This window comes from Schistocerca nitens, unplaced genomic scaffold (genome assembly GCF_023898315.1).
Source record: "Schistocerca nitens isolate TAMUIC-IGC-003100 unplaced genomic scaffold, iqSchNite1.1 HiC_scaffold_375, whole genome shotgun sequence".
Classification (NCBI taxonomy): Eukaryota; Metazoa; Arthropoda; class Insecta; order Orthoptera; family Acrididae; genus Schistocerca; species Schistocerca nitens.
In genome coordinates this window covers 6,557,303-6,572,316 of record NW_026045909.1, presented here as the reverse complement: position 1 = coordinate 6,572,316, position 15,014 = coordinate 6,557,303, and the positions used below count along the sequence as shown (strand labels likewise).

General features: G+C 52.7%; 1 pseudogene; it reads left to right on the top strand.

The window, feature by feature from the left end:
- The first annotated feature begins 1,720 nt into the window (after positions 1-1,720).
- Positions 1,721-1,838, top strand: LOC126229583 (5S ribosomal RNA; annotated as a pseudogene).
- The last annotated feature ends 13,176 nt before the right edge of the window (positions 1,839-15,014 follow it).

Sequence of the window (15,014 nt, the reverse complement as noted above, 5' to 3'; positions counted from 1 at the left end):
ACTAATGTTGACACAGGTAAAGTTTTAGACATTGAAGTGCTAACTAAATACTGTCATCAGTGTAAATCAGTTGATGAAATAAGTGAAAGCCCTAAAACAAATTGTGCCAAGAATTATGAGGGAAATTGGGGGGTATGGAGGCTACTGCAGTTGTTTCTATGTTCAGACGTTCACAACAGGAGAGAGGTGTGTGTTACACTTATTACTTTGGGGATGGTGGTTCAAAAGCTTACAAACCAGTAGTGGAAAGCCAACCTTATGGTAATAAGCAGATTGTTAAGATTGAATGTGTGGACCACGTTCAAAAACGGATGGGAACACGTCTCCGAAAATTGAAGCAGACAAAAGGAAAAGAGAAGTTATCAGATGGAAAGACTCTAAATGGTAAAGGAAGACTTACAGACAAAAACATTGATGAACTCAAGCATCATTATGGAATGGCAATAAGAAACAATACACATGACCGACAAGGAAGAAACGAGCAGTGTGGGTTACATTCTTCTTTACGTCGCTACACCCGCAGGCCTCTTTTTCATACTAACGTTCAGGTGTGACAAATATGCTTCCACAAGCATTTTAAAGTACTGTACAAAACGTAAGACACGAAATTACAGTAATGAACTCAGTTTGAGCAAGAATGTGCGGAGGAAGAGTGCTAGGAACTCGTTGGAAATAACGAAACACTACGAATCGACAGATGTGTTCTTGAAATGCGTCAGAGCCTACTGTTTTGTAGCAGCGCTAACTTCCAAAAACGAACTAAATAAATAAATTAAAAAAAAATTCAACCGTTCTCGTCCGATCACCGAAGATAAGCAACAACGTTAGTATTCGGATCGGCGACCGCCTGGGAACTCTGGCTGTCTTCATTTTTTGCTTTTTTGTCGCTACCCATGCCAGCCCTCTTTGCATGCTACCTTTGCGATGTGACAAAGATGTTTCCACAATGTTTTAAAACTGTTGTAATAAGCATAAGGTACGATATTAAGGAACTCAGTTTGAAGAAGAGTGTGCCAAGCAAGATTTCCAAAGTGTCTCTGGAAATAACAAAACAGTATGGAACGGCAAAAATGTTCCGGAATACGTCAGGGCTTATTGTTTCGTAGCAGTGTACATTTGCAAATTTGTGAACAGAAATTTATCTTTGGTCGCTAGAAGAGATGGATGCTGTGTCGAACCTCCTGTGTCTTGTGTCCTTGTTTTCGCGCCTTTCCATGGCACGGCACGGCACAGCGCTGCTCTAGTAGCTCCGAACGGCCGCACACGGCGTCTCGGACACGCCGGTTCGGCCCGCGCCCATCTCGCAGATGTTTCTCGTGCTTGTGCGGTCATATGGACCGCGACCCGAGCGGCAGTCGGGACAAGTCGGGACGGAAGGGGAGGGGACAGGCGAGAATGCACCGCGCAAATTACGCAAATATCTGGAAGCGCGGCGCGTCTCAGGCGGGTGAGAAAGCTTCGGTCGGTCCAGCAGGACACTGCCACACCCCGCGCGGTCCCCCCCCCCCCCCCGCCCGTCCGCGCGCAAGGCCCTCATGATGCGTCGCCCGCGAGTGTCGGAGGCCACACGCACCAAACGAATGATAGGCGGTGCAACGAGCAGCGGTGTCGTGTGTGTCGCCTACTTGCTTTGCGTCAAATGTGCCACGGAAAGCGGCGATTGCGTGTGTTGGAAGAAGAGGCGAATGCGTCTTCTGTGGTGTGGCTACAGTATAAGGACGCCAACGGCCATACCATGTTGACTACACCGGTTCTCGTCCGATCACCGAAGTTAAGCAACATCGGGCCCGGTTAGTACTTGGCTGGCTGCCCGCCTGGCAACACGTGCGCCGCTCGCTATTGTGCGTCCCAGGTAGCCGAGGATTTCCGGCCGCCGAGCCGTCCCCGCCCGACATCCTACCGCGCCGCGTCCGCGCCCGCCGCCTGCCGGCTCCCGCGCCGCGTCAGCCGTAGCTGCTCGTTTCCAACGCACGATCTAACGATTCGGTAAGTGACGATGACCACGTACAATCGCTCGAACACGACGTTGCAATTGCAATTCGATCGAGAATACGTGAGGCCGACGGCCTTCGAAATCGAAGAATGGATGTTCGACGAACTACGTATAGAGGAGGAGGAACTGGAGGGGCTGATGCTCGATTTTACGTTGTATAGTTTGTTTATCAAGTTGAAAACACTAATACGGTGTGAAACCCTTGTGTCCACACGCGGTGGAATACGAAAATTTAAGCACAGAGACGGCGCAGTGAGTGATGTGAAGATCTCCTTCGCCGGATATGGTGTGCGTCATTTGAAAGTGCATAATCTTCCGTTTGAGGTGCCTGACGACGAAGTGGGACGTTACTTGCGTCTCTATGGCGAAGTAATCTCCGTTAACCGCGAGTTCTGGGGTGCTGGCCACCGGTACAAGGTGGACTCTGGCGTCAGAGCAGTGACGATGGTGCTGAAAAAGCACGTGCCTTCGTTTGTAACGATCGGAGGGCATAGGGGGGTCGCGCAATACAACGGCCAGCCGCAAACGTGCTCTATCTGCAGCTCCACGGAGCACATGAGGGCAACATGTCCGAGGAGCAGGCGTCCGGCGCAATTGCCGCGCACAGAAGCTGCGGAGGTACCGCAAGAAATCGCCACTGCCAGCTACGCTGGAGCGGTAACGAGCGAAGCTCCACGTGTTCACGAGACGGCCCCAGCGGAAGCGGCAGCCCCGCCAGCCGCCGCAACGGAGAGCCCAGCGGCCACCCCACCCCCTGCGCCCGTTCCTTCCCCGGCCCCGGCCGTCTCAGGTAGCGCGGGTGAGAAACGCCAGCTGAGCTCCGACTCGGAGGGCGAAGGTACAATGGAGACCGACGCAGCCCTGGCCCCCACCCCCTCGCCCGCCGCCCGGCGGCCGAGGATCGCGGAGGTCAGCGCCCCCGCCCAGCGGACAGCCGCGCCTGCCAACAGCCCTGCCGCCCAGGCCGGGCCCAGCTCCGACGCCGCCACGACGTACAGCGAGATGCGTGAGTTTGCCATCAAAAAGCAAGTCACGAAACTGGCCCGCATTCTGAAGGAATCAGAAGACGAGCCCAAAGAAAACAACGTGGACGTCCCGGCCGCGGGGAAAGCCAAAAAGCGACGGAGCAAGCGACGAAGTCTCAGCCGCGAAAAAGACAAGATGGACGTATCTGAGGCAGAGGAGTCAGATACGGCATCCGCAACCAAAAAGGCTACAACCCCTAAAGCAGAGGACGTAGTACTACGGCCGGAACGGCCACAGCACTCCACAGACCCGCCTCCACAAAGCAATTAAATGCAACAGGGCTCGGGCTCAGTATACAGTGTAATTACGTGTAACGTGAACTGAATGAGCGCCGCACTAAAATTAGACGCACTAACTGACTTCCTGCAGCACAAAGCCGCAGACGTGGCTATGCTACAGGAGGTGGTCACGACGGCTATAGAACAGGTACCGGGATACGAAGTCATCTGCAACATCGACGCAGAAACTCGCTGCGGAACTGAACTGCCACACTAATCAGGCACGGCCTCGAATTTGGCGATGTGAAAATGATGCCCGACGGACGCGGAATAGCGGTGAAGGTGGAAGACACTGATTTTGTAAACATTTACGCTCCGTCGGGAACGGAAAACAAGCGTGCCAGGAGCAAATTTTACAACGAGGACATCTGCGAGCTACTAGTACACAGCAACAACGTCGTGCTGGCAGGTGACTTCAACTGCGTAATTTCACCCGAAGACCAGATCCCGGTACCCAACTCGTGCGCCGAACTGCAGGATTTAGTTAGGCGTCTAAAATTAGCAGACACCTGGCGTCTACTACACCAAAACCACACAGTGTTCACGTACCTGTATAACCGCGGTAGAAGCAGAATCGATAGAGTGTACGTAAACAGAGACATGGCCACCTCGGTGACACAAGTAGAAGTCTGCCCTGTGATCTTCTCAGATCACTGTGCCTATCAGTGCAAACTCCGTCTACCGAGAAGCAAGCTTCCAGCAGGAAGAGGAACGTGGAAGCTAAATACAAGCCACCTCACGGACGGGAAGCCCCCCTGCGGGTTCGGGGGTTAGAATAGGCCCGCGGTATTCCTGCCTGTCGTAAGAGGCGACTAAAAGGAGTCTCAAATGTTTCGGCCTTATGTGATGGTCCCCTCTCGGGTTTGACCTCCATCTTTCTAAATTCTTCCAAAGAGCGAGCCAATTGGGGAAGGGCGCCTTACATGGTGCACTGTATCCGTCGTGCATTGAGACCTTTAGCCGGCTTTTTCGTTGTTGCAATGGTGTCCCGCTCGTTTTCCATCTCTTGGGCGATTACCACCCTGCACTCTGTGGTGTTGTTTTTAACTGCGACAACGACCTTGGACAGTTTTGCACCTAAGATCCAGCACGGTAGCCAGCCCGTTGTGGTGGGGCCGCCATGTACCCTCTTGGTTGTAGCCCCCTGACAACACAGGGATCGCTCTACTGATGCCTGCGCCGTTAACTCCCCACGTATGCCAAGGAGTAGATGCCCATCTCCTTGGGGCATCAGGACTCCCGGCAATGGCCGTCCTGCCAGGTGGCTATTGCTGCGGCTGGGTGGCGCCCGTGGGGAGGGCCCTTGGTCGGAGTAGGTGGCATCAGGGCGGATGACCCGCAATGAAGCGTGGTACATCATCTCTCGCTGGCGGCCAGCCGTCAGCAGTCTCTAAGCGTTCCAAAGCTCACTTTAAGGCTAATGTGTATGACCCCAAATCGTTCCCCTCCCTGGCCACACCATGGGAGGAACGAAAGGCTATGAATGAGAGCGACAGGTATTCGCCCCGGTATCTCGTCTGTACCAGAGCTGACGGGGAATCGTTTGTGTCTGTGAAGCCTCAGTTTTTTGTGGAACATTTAGAGGACAAGTTCGGGGAGGTGGAGGGCTTGTCAAAGATGCGGTCAGGGTCAGTCTTAATAAAAACGGCATCCTCTGCCCAGTCACGAGCCTTGCTCGCTTGTACGAAGTTGGGGGATGTTTCTGTCACTATCACCCCCCATAAAAGCTTAAATATGGTTCAGGGAATTATTTTTCACCGCGATCTCCTTTTACAGTCCGATGACGAGCTGCGCGCCAACTTAGAGCGACGAGGTGTACATTTCGTCCGGCGCGTTCATCGGGGTCCGAGGGAGAATCAGGTTGCTACCGGCGCCTTCATCATGGCCTTCGAGGGTGATACGTTACCGGAAAAGGTCAAGGTGATGGTCTACCGATGTGACGTCAAGCCCTATATCCCTCCCCCGATGCGGTGCTTTAAGTGCTGGAAGTTCGGTCACATGTCCTCTCGCTGTACTTCTAGCCTCACATGTCGAGATTGTGGACGCCCATCTCATCCCGATACTCCATGTGCTCCGCCTCCCGTCTGTGTCAACTGTGGAGAGCCTCATTCCCCTTGCTCGCCGGACTGTAGTGTCTTACAGAAAGAACGCAAAATCATGGAATATAAGACCCTGGACCGACTGACTTACACTGAGGCCAAGCGGAAATTTGAACGGCTACATCCCGTGCGCATGATGTCATCTTATGCCTCCACTGTCACTCCTGCTCCAGCTCCTTCAGCTGCAAGATATACAGTCAGCTCTCGGAACCAGAGGTCCTCACCTGCCCCCTTGACAATGGGGGCCCCTTCTCTTGCTGTTGCTCCCACACCATCTACCTCGGGAGCAGCACCCACTAAACCATCGGGGACGCCAGTCCCCCCTTCTCAGCCGGAGAAGCGTAAGTCTTCTTCAGCTTCTCTCGCTCGGAAGGGATCCCTTGGGTCACTCCCTTCCCAGGTTCCTACCAGCGGCACAGCAGACACCAGCCAGTGGCTGAAGCAGCCACAGGTCGCTGGTCGACGGGCTTCGCGTTCCACTTCGGTCCCAGAGACTGACTCCAATAAGCCCTCTCACCAACGGCAACCAAAGGAACAGCGAGAGAAAACGACTCTGAAGACCCGTAAGTCCAAGACACCTGCGGTGGCACCTACTCCACCGCTACATAAAAGCTCTGCATCTGAGGATGAGGTGGAGATCCTTGCGTCCGCTGAGGACCTCGATCTCGCCGATCCCTCAGACGCAATGGGTAGCACTTGCACGGGTGCTCCATCGGATGTGGCAGGTGACCCAGCGGCGTAATCTGCCTTCCCAGTCCCGTCACGCCTTTCTCCGCAATGGCTACTACCATCCTCCAGTGGAACTGCAGCGGTTTCTTCCACCATCTCGCTGAGCTCCGCCAACTTATCAGCCTTCACCCTTTCTTCTGCATTGCTCTCCAGGAAACTTGGTTTCCTGCAATGCGAACCCCCGCCCTCCGTGGCTATCGGGGTTATTATAAGAACCGAGCAGCTTATGAAAGGGTGTCTGGTGGCGTCTGCATATATGTCCTTCACACTCTGCACAGCGAGTCTGTCCCTCTCCAGACGCCCTTAGAGGCTGTCGCTGTACGCGTGTGGACGCCACAGGCTGTTACCGTCTGCAGTGTTTACATACCACCGGATGGTGATGTCTCGCAGCATGTCCTGGCTGCACTGGTCACCCAATTGCCGCCACCTTTCTTGCTCTTGGGCGACTTCAACGCCCATAACCCTCTGTGGGGTGGGTCAGTGGCAACAGGTCGAGGCGCCATCGTTGAGGGTTTCTTGTCGCAGCTCGATCTCTCGCTGTTAAATGATGGTGCCTTCACACACTTCAGTGTGGCGCATGGCACCTACTCCGCCATTGACCTTTCAATCTGTAGCCATAGCCTCTTACCGTCTGTCCAATGGAGTGTGCATGACGACCTGTGTGGTAGTGACCACTTTCCGATCTTTTTGTCACTACCACAGCGCCACTCTTCTGGGCGCCCTAGCAGATGGGCTATGAATAAGGCTGACTGGGACTTGTTCTCCTCCACTGCCGCTTTTGAGCCTCTCTCTACTGATGACATTGATGCGGTGGTTCAATCGGTCACCACCGGCATCGTTACTGCCGCCGAATCAGCCATTCCCCGTTCCTGTGGGTCCCCTCGGCGGCGGACTGTGCCTTGGTGGTCGCCTGAGATCGCTGAAGCGATTAAAGATCGCCGGCGGGCGCTCCAGCGTCACAAGCGACATCCCTCCATCGACCACCTTATCGCCTTCAAACGGCTGCGTGCGCGGGCCCGCCTCCTTATCCGCCAAGGCAAGAAGGAGTGCTGGGAGCGGTATGTATCCACCATTGGCCTCCATGTCACTCCATCGCAGGTCTGGGCCAAGATTCGACGCGTCTACGGCCATCGGACCCCTGCCAGCGTCCCTGCGCTCTCACTGAATGGAGCAGTTTGTACTGACTCCGACGTCATTGCAAATCGCTTAGCAGAGCATTTTGCTATGAGTTCCGCCTCTGCGAATTACCCCCAGGCCTTCCGCTCCATTAAAGAGCGGATGGAACGTCGGAGCCTTTCGTTTCGCACCAACCACCTAGAATCTTACAATGCTCCATTTAGTGAGTGGGAATTTCGCAGTGCCCTAGCTGCTTGCCCTGATACCGCTCCTGGGCCAGATGGCATCCACTGTCAGATGCTGAAACACCTTTCAGTGGACTGCCAGCGGCGCCTTCTCGATCTTTACAACCGTCTTTGGGTCGAGGGGGAGTTTCCGTCGCAATGGCGGGAAGGCGTTGTCATCCCCGTTTTGAAACCTGGAAAGAACCCTCTGGAGGTGGACAGCTACCGTCCCATTAGCCTCACCAACGTTCTTTGCAAGTTGCTTGAACGGATGGTGAGCCGGCGCTTGAATTGGGTACTGGAGTCTCGGGGCCTTCTTGCTCCGTCTCAGGGTGGGTTCCGTAAAGGCCGCTCCGCCACCGACAATCTGGTGAGCCTGGAGTCGGCCATCCGTACTGCCTTTGCCCGCCGTCAGCACCTGGTCGCTGTCTTTTTCGACATGCGGAAGGCGTACGATACGACATGGCGTCATCACATCCTTTCTACGCTTCATGGATGGGGTCTTCGGGGTCCTCTGCCGATTTTTATCCGCAATTTTCTGTCGTGTCGTACCTTCCGCGTGCAAGTCGCGGCCTCGTATAGTTCCTCCCACGTCCAGGAGAACGGTGTGCCACAGGGTTCTGTTTTAAGTGTCTGTCTGTTTTTAATAGCCATTAACGGGCTTGCTGCGGCCGTGGGAAATTCTGTCTCCGCTTCCCTGTATGCTGACGACTTCTGCCTTTATTACAGCTCTACTGGCATTGCAGCGGTTGAACGTCAGCTACAGGGCACTATCCGCAAGGCGCAGTCTTGGGCTGTAGCGCATGGGTTTCAGTTTTCGGCAGCCAAGACCCGCGTTATGCATTTCTGCCGGCGCCGAACAGTCCATCCTGAGCCGCAGCTTTATCTTGCCGACGAACTGCTTGCTGTGGTGGAGACCCACAGGTTTTTGGGGGTGGTTTTCGATGCCCGGTTGACTTGGCTGCCTCATATCCGGCAGCTCAAACAGGCATGTTGGCGGCATCTCAATGCTCTGCGATGTTTGAGCCACACCCGCTGGGGCGCCGACCGCTCTACCCTGTTACGGCTCTACCAGGCGCTCATCCAGTCCCGCCTGTATTATGGGAGCCTGGCTTATGGCTCAGCATCCCCATCTGCGTTACGGGTGCTGGACCCAATTCTCCACAGCGGGATACGCCTTGCCACTGGTGCTTTCCGCACCAGCCCTGTGGACAGCGTACTAGTGGAGGCAGGTGTACCTCCACTGCGGTTCCGACACCAACGTTTGCTGGCCGCTTATACTGCCCATGTTCTAAGCTCGCCCGGGCATCCTAACTATCGTCTCCTGTTCCCGCGATCGGTCGTCCGTCTGCCAGAACGTCGGCCCCGGTCTGGTTGTACAATAGCGGTCCGCGTCAAAGAGCTTCTCTCTGGGCTTCGGGTTTTCTCTGTTCCACCTCCTTTCCGGGCTACTTTGCATACACCCCCATGGTGTGTTCGTCGCCCTTGCCTTCGGCTCGACTTGGCACAGTGCCCGAAGGACTCAGTCCCTCCAGAGGCCTTCCGCCGCCGCTTTCATTCCATCCTGGCCACGTATCAGGGCTCTGGCATTGTTTACACCGACGGCTCGATGGTTGCTGGTCGAGTCGGTTATGCGCTAACTCTAGGGGACCATTCCGAACAACGTTCCTTGCCGGATGGCTGCAGCGTTTACACTGCTGAGCTGGTCGCCATCTTTCGTGCCCTAGAGCATATCCGCTCCTGCTCAGGTGAGTCCTTCGTTATCTGTAGCGATTCCCTGAGCGGTTTACGAGCTCTCGACCAGTGTTTTCCTCGTTCTCGTCTGGTGCTGGCTATCCATGAGTCTCTGCATACTCTTGCCCGTAGCGGCCGCTCTGTGGTCTTTGTGTGGACCCCCGGTCATGTCGGTATCCCGGGTAACGAACATGTTGACCGCCTGGCGAAAGAGGCCACCAGTAAGCCATCTCTGGACGTTGGCCTCCCAGAGACTGATTTGCGGGCAGTCTTCCGCCGCAAAATCTTGGCGCTATGGGACGATGAATGGCGCGAACTGACAACGCGCAATAAACTCCGTGATGTCAAGGAGACGACGGCTGTGTGGCGGTCATCCCTGCGAGCCACTCGCAGGGACTCAGTCGTTCTTTGCCGGCTCCGCATTGGCCACTCCCGGCTGACACACAGTTATTTACTGCGCCGGGAGGACCCTCCTCTATGTCGATGTGGGGCTGCTTTGACAGTGGCCCACATTTTGATGGCCTGCCCCCTTTTAGCTGTGGTCAGGCAGACATTTGCGCTGTCTGATACGCTCCCTGCCCTTTTAACAGACGACTCCACTATGGCTGACTTAGTTTTACGTTTTATTCGGGCAGGGGGTTTTTATCATTTAATCTGAGTGTTTCTGTTTTATTTTATTGTTTTGTGTTGATTCTGGCCTTTGGCCTATGATTTTAAACTGATTTTTTTAAATGTGTTTCTCAGTGGTTGACTTTTCCTTTTTTATTTCTATGGTCGGCCAACCACCGTCACACTCTGTGTGGTTTTAGTTCGTTTTGTCTTGTCTTTGTCTGAGTTTCTCTTGTTCTGTTTCGTCTGTGTTCTATTCTGTTCCTCGTTTTTATTCTCTGTGGGTGTTCTTTGTCTTTGGAAAAAGGGACCGATGACCGTAGCAGTCTGGTCCCTTTGATCCCCCAAACCAACCAACCAACGGACGGGAAGCTGAAGCAGGAAATTGCCGACACGACCCAGGCATGCAGACAGCGGCGAGGCGAGTACAATTCCACTACTGAGTGGTGGGTAGAACACGCCAAACCGCAAGTAAGACGGGAACTCATAAGGCACAGCGCTGAGAAGGCCTTCTGGAAAAGAAACACGGCAGACTTCTACACTAGATGCCTACGAGACGCGATGGACGCCCCTGCGGACGACGAACTGTTTCTGCCACGGATCAGAAGACTGAAGGCACGTATACTGAGCCTGAAAAGAGACAAAATGAGAGGAGTCATCGCCCGTAGCCAGACAAACGGCGAAATCGAAGGTGAACCTGCCACGCTGCACCACCTGCACAGGGAAAGACAGAGGGCTAATAGCAAACAAATAAGGCAACTCGTCGACAAGGACGGGAACAGGTTAACGACGAAGAAAGACATCATGAGCCACGTCGAAGACCATTTCAACGACCTGTTCCGAGGAGAAGAAAATGACGACGGAGAAATGGCGAGGTTCCTGCAAGAAACCCGTCGGATCCTCACCAACGCAGACCGGGCACTACTGAACGAAAACGTCACAGATGATGATGTGAAAGCCGCCATCAAAGACAGCAGAAACGGAAGAGCACCAGGCGCAGACGGAATCCCAACAGAATTCTACACTGCGCTCTGGGGCACAGTCGGCGGAATACTCACCGAAATAGTAAATGAAGTTCTGAACGGGACAGAATTGCCTTCAAAATTCCTGCAAGGGACGGTGATTCTGCTCCCCAAAACGAAGGCAGCCAACAAAATCGAAGACTTTCGGCCAATAACCCTTCTAAATTCAGACTACAAAATAGCAGCAAAGTGCCTGGCTGCAAACATCAAGGTCGCTCTAAAGAAAGCCATTAGCCCATGGCAAACCTGTGCAGTGCTTGGCAGGAACATTTTCGACGCCGTCTGCACATACAGGGACATCATAGCCCACGCAGCAACAACGAGGAGACCCGCAGCCGTAATCTCTGTCGATTTCCACAAGGCTTTCGACAGGATCAGTCACCGGTACCTGCTGAAAACCATCGCACGCCTCGGATTCGGACCAAAATTCGGAAGAACAATCAGGAACGTCATCACAAATGCCACCTCAACCGTAACAATAAACGGATGGACTTCCAAGTCAATAAGACTGGGAAGATCCGTCAGGCAAGGATGTCCATTATCGATGGCTCTTTTCACAATAGCTCTCGATCCCCTACTTCGAAAACTAACAGCTGACGTCGAAGGATACACAATGGGTGCAACAAACATCGCATGTATGGCCTATGCTGACGACATGGGCATCTTTATTCAGAACGAGAACGAACTAGAAATATTCCAGCCTATCATGGAATCCTTCGAAAAGGCTTCAGGTGCCAAAACGAATCCGAGGAAGACAGTGCTACTACCAATAGGCAACGGCAGACTACAACCAGCGAGACAGTGGTACCGAGCGACAAACAACCATAAGGCACTCGGAGTGGAACTACAGCAGTGCCCTTTGAAAATGGCAGCACAAAACTGGCGCAGCGTCTTGAACACAACGAGAGGGCTCGTGAGGACACACGCGAACCGGAACCTGACGCTGAGCCAAAGAGTGCAGTTGGTAAACGAAACGATCCTGTCGAAAGCGTGGTACATGGCCCAAATACTATGTGCTCCGACAGAAATTGCGCGAGCGATAGGAGTGGCGGCGTACTACCTGCTGTGGAGGCGGGAAATCTTTAAGGTCTCCCAGACGACGTGTTTCCTGTCGAGGGCCGAAGGCGGACTTGGACTGACTGACGTTAAGACAAAATGCGCGGCACTGCTCCTACACCGTGCGATGAAAATGAAGCACCAGAATAACAACAGCCTAACGTCCAGCCTGATAAACGAATACAAACCGGAATCTGAAGATGCGCCAGTGGACACCACCCACATTCCATTCAAGTTGCGGCACATAAAACAGATGGCAATCGACAAAAGTTACATCACCGCGGTCGTTGCCAACCCACAACAAAGAACGGCGAGGAAGATTTACAACGCTCTGAGAGGGAAGGCAAGAAAGTCCAAAATAGAGACGAGACTTCCAGACCACGACTGGCCACAGGTCTGGAAGAACGCCTCGGATCGGACACTTCCTGAGCACGCCAGGGACACGTGGTATAAAGTCATCCACCAAACAGTGCCGACAAACGAAAAACTGGCACGCATAAAAATGCGAGAATCCCCAAACTGCGAACTCTGCAACCAGACCGACACCATCGAGCATCGTTTTGGCTGCAGAGAGAGCGGGGAAATATGGGCGACAGCGAGAAGAATGATCGCCCACGTCAACAGAACCGACGAGAGGGCGATACATGTCTCAGCTGTCACTGTACCGGACGCGAAGCCTTTCCCCAACGCGAAACGCCTGGCCACAATGTGGATCATCGCCATGACGGCGCCGGCCGAAGTGGCCGTGCGGTTAAAGGCGCTGCAGTCTGGAACCGCAAGACCGCTACGGTCGCAGGTTCGAATCCTGCCGCGGGCATGGATGTTTGTGATGTCCTTAGGTTAGTTAGGTTTAACTAGTTCTAAGTTCTAGGGGACTAATGACCTCAGCAGTTGAGTCCCATAGTGCTCAGAGCCAGCCATGACGGCACACGCCATCGTCACCAAACGGCAGACCGACAAGGCGCAGTTCCTCACGGACCTGTGGGAGGAACACAGGAGGGCTAAACAACGCTCCAAGTACCGAGAGACCTTCCAGAACTTCCTGCAGGTCCCGCTGGACGCCGCCTTCCGAGACGCCTTCAACACGACGTGACCGACGCCCTCCCACAACACCCACACTCCAGTCGCTGAGGACGTCGCCCACCGGTCCCTCCAAAGCCCCGACGGCAAGAGTGGTGCAGCGCGGAAAGCGTCTACGAAATGTGCACAAAGTGAAAGTTTATATGTGTAGCAGTGCAAAAGTGAGTGTGACGTGTGCCAATTGTAGTGATACAGTGTCCAATAGCCAAATAAAAGCAGGCAAAGGAAATGATCAGATATAAATTTAGTGAAAGTGATACAAAGTGCTCCAAGAAAACAACAAAATGTCAAACAGTGTATTGCATGTAATTAGTGTGTTCTCTCACTCTCTCTCTCTCTCTCTCTCTCTCTCTCTCTCTCCACGCAAGGTACGTTTTTCCTTTTTCTTATGTTTTTAGTTTTTTTTGCTTATTGACTTGATTTTTTGTTTTTGTTTGTTGTTTTCGTTGTGTTGTAAATTTCGGCCCATCATGTGCCAAACGTAGCATGCCCTCTGCGACTAATAATCCCCGGCATTCACAAATTTAATCACATAGATGTTTCTGGTCTATATTCCCCCTTTTTTTTAGCCTTTGGGAAACATATAGCAAACATGCCAAAATAGGTGCTATTCAAATAGCATAGAGGCAAATTTCTATTTTGTATTTTTTTTCCATTTTGCATGTAAATTTAAAAAAAAATCGGAGTAACGCAAGTTTTGTAATTAAAAGACATAAAAAAAATCAGACAGGAAAATCTATCTGAAGGACACTCAGTGAATAAACGTGTCGTAACTCGACCAAGAACTACCAAAAGAACAATCAGAACAGAAACCTAGACAATGAATATCACCGTTCAATAATCAAGTACACCATTTAATGTAAAGATTTGTAATTGTTAAAAATTGTAAATAATAGTCTATATACGTTACAACAAAAAAAAGTGCTGTTGGCTCTATTTCATTTTTCAATTTTTACGTCGCTACACCTGCCAGGCCTCTTTTTGATACTAACGTTCAGGTGTGACAAAGATGCTTCCACAAGCATTTTAAAGTACCGTACAAAACGTAAGACACGAAATTACAGTAATGAACTCAGTTTGAGCAAGAATGTGCGGAGGAAGAGTGCTAGGAACTCGTTGGAAATAACGAAACACTACGAATCGACAGATGTGTTCTTGAAATGCGTCAGAGCCTACTGTTTTGTAGCAGCGATAAATTCCAAAAACTAACTAAATAAATAAATTAAAAAAAATTCAACCGTTCTCGTCCGATCACCGAAGATAAGCAACAACGTTAGTATTCGGATCGGCGACCGCCTGGGAACTCTGGCTGTCTTCATTTTTTGCTTTTTTGTCGCTACCCCTGCCAGCCCTCTTTGCATGCTACCTTTGCGATGTGACAAAGATGTTTCCACAATGTTTTAAAACTGTTGTAATAAGCATAAGGTACGATATTAAGGAACTCAGTTTGAAGAAGTGTGCCAAGCAAGGTTTCCAAAGTGTCTCTGGAAATAACAAAACAGTATGGAACGGCAAAACTGTTCCGGAATACGTCAGGGCTTATTGTTTCGTAGCAGTGTACATTTGCAAATTTGTGAACAGAAATTTATCTTTGGTCGCTAGAAGAGATGGATGCTGTGTCGAACCTCCTGTGTCTTGTGTCCTTGTTTTCGCGCCTTTCCATGGCACGGCACAGCGCTGCTCTAGTAGCTCCGAACGGCCGCACACGGCGTCTCGGACACGCCGGTTCGGCCCGCGCCCATCTCGCAGATGTTTCTCGTGCTTGTGCGGTCATATGGACCGCGACCCGAGCGGCAGCGAGCGGCAGTCGAGCAAAGTCGGGAAAAATACGCAAATATCTGGAAGCGCGGCGCGTCTCAGGCGGGTGAGAAAGCTTCCGTCGGTCCAGCAGGACACTGCCACACCCCGCGCGCTCCCCCCGCCGCCCGGCCGCGCGCAAGCCCTACAAGATGCGTCGCCCGCGAGTGTCGGAGGCCGCACGCACCAAACGAATGATAGGCGGTGCAACGAGCAGCGGTGTCGTGTGTGTCGCCTGTCCGATCACCGAA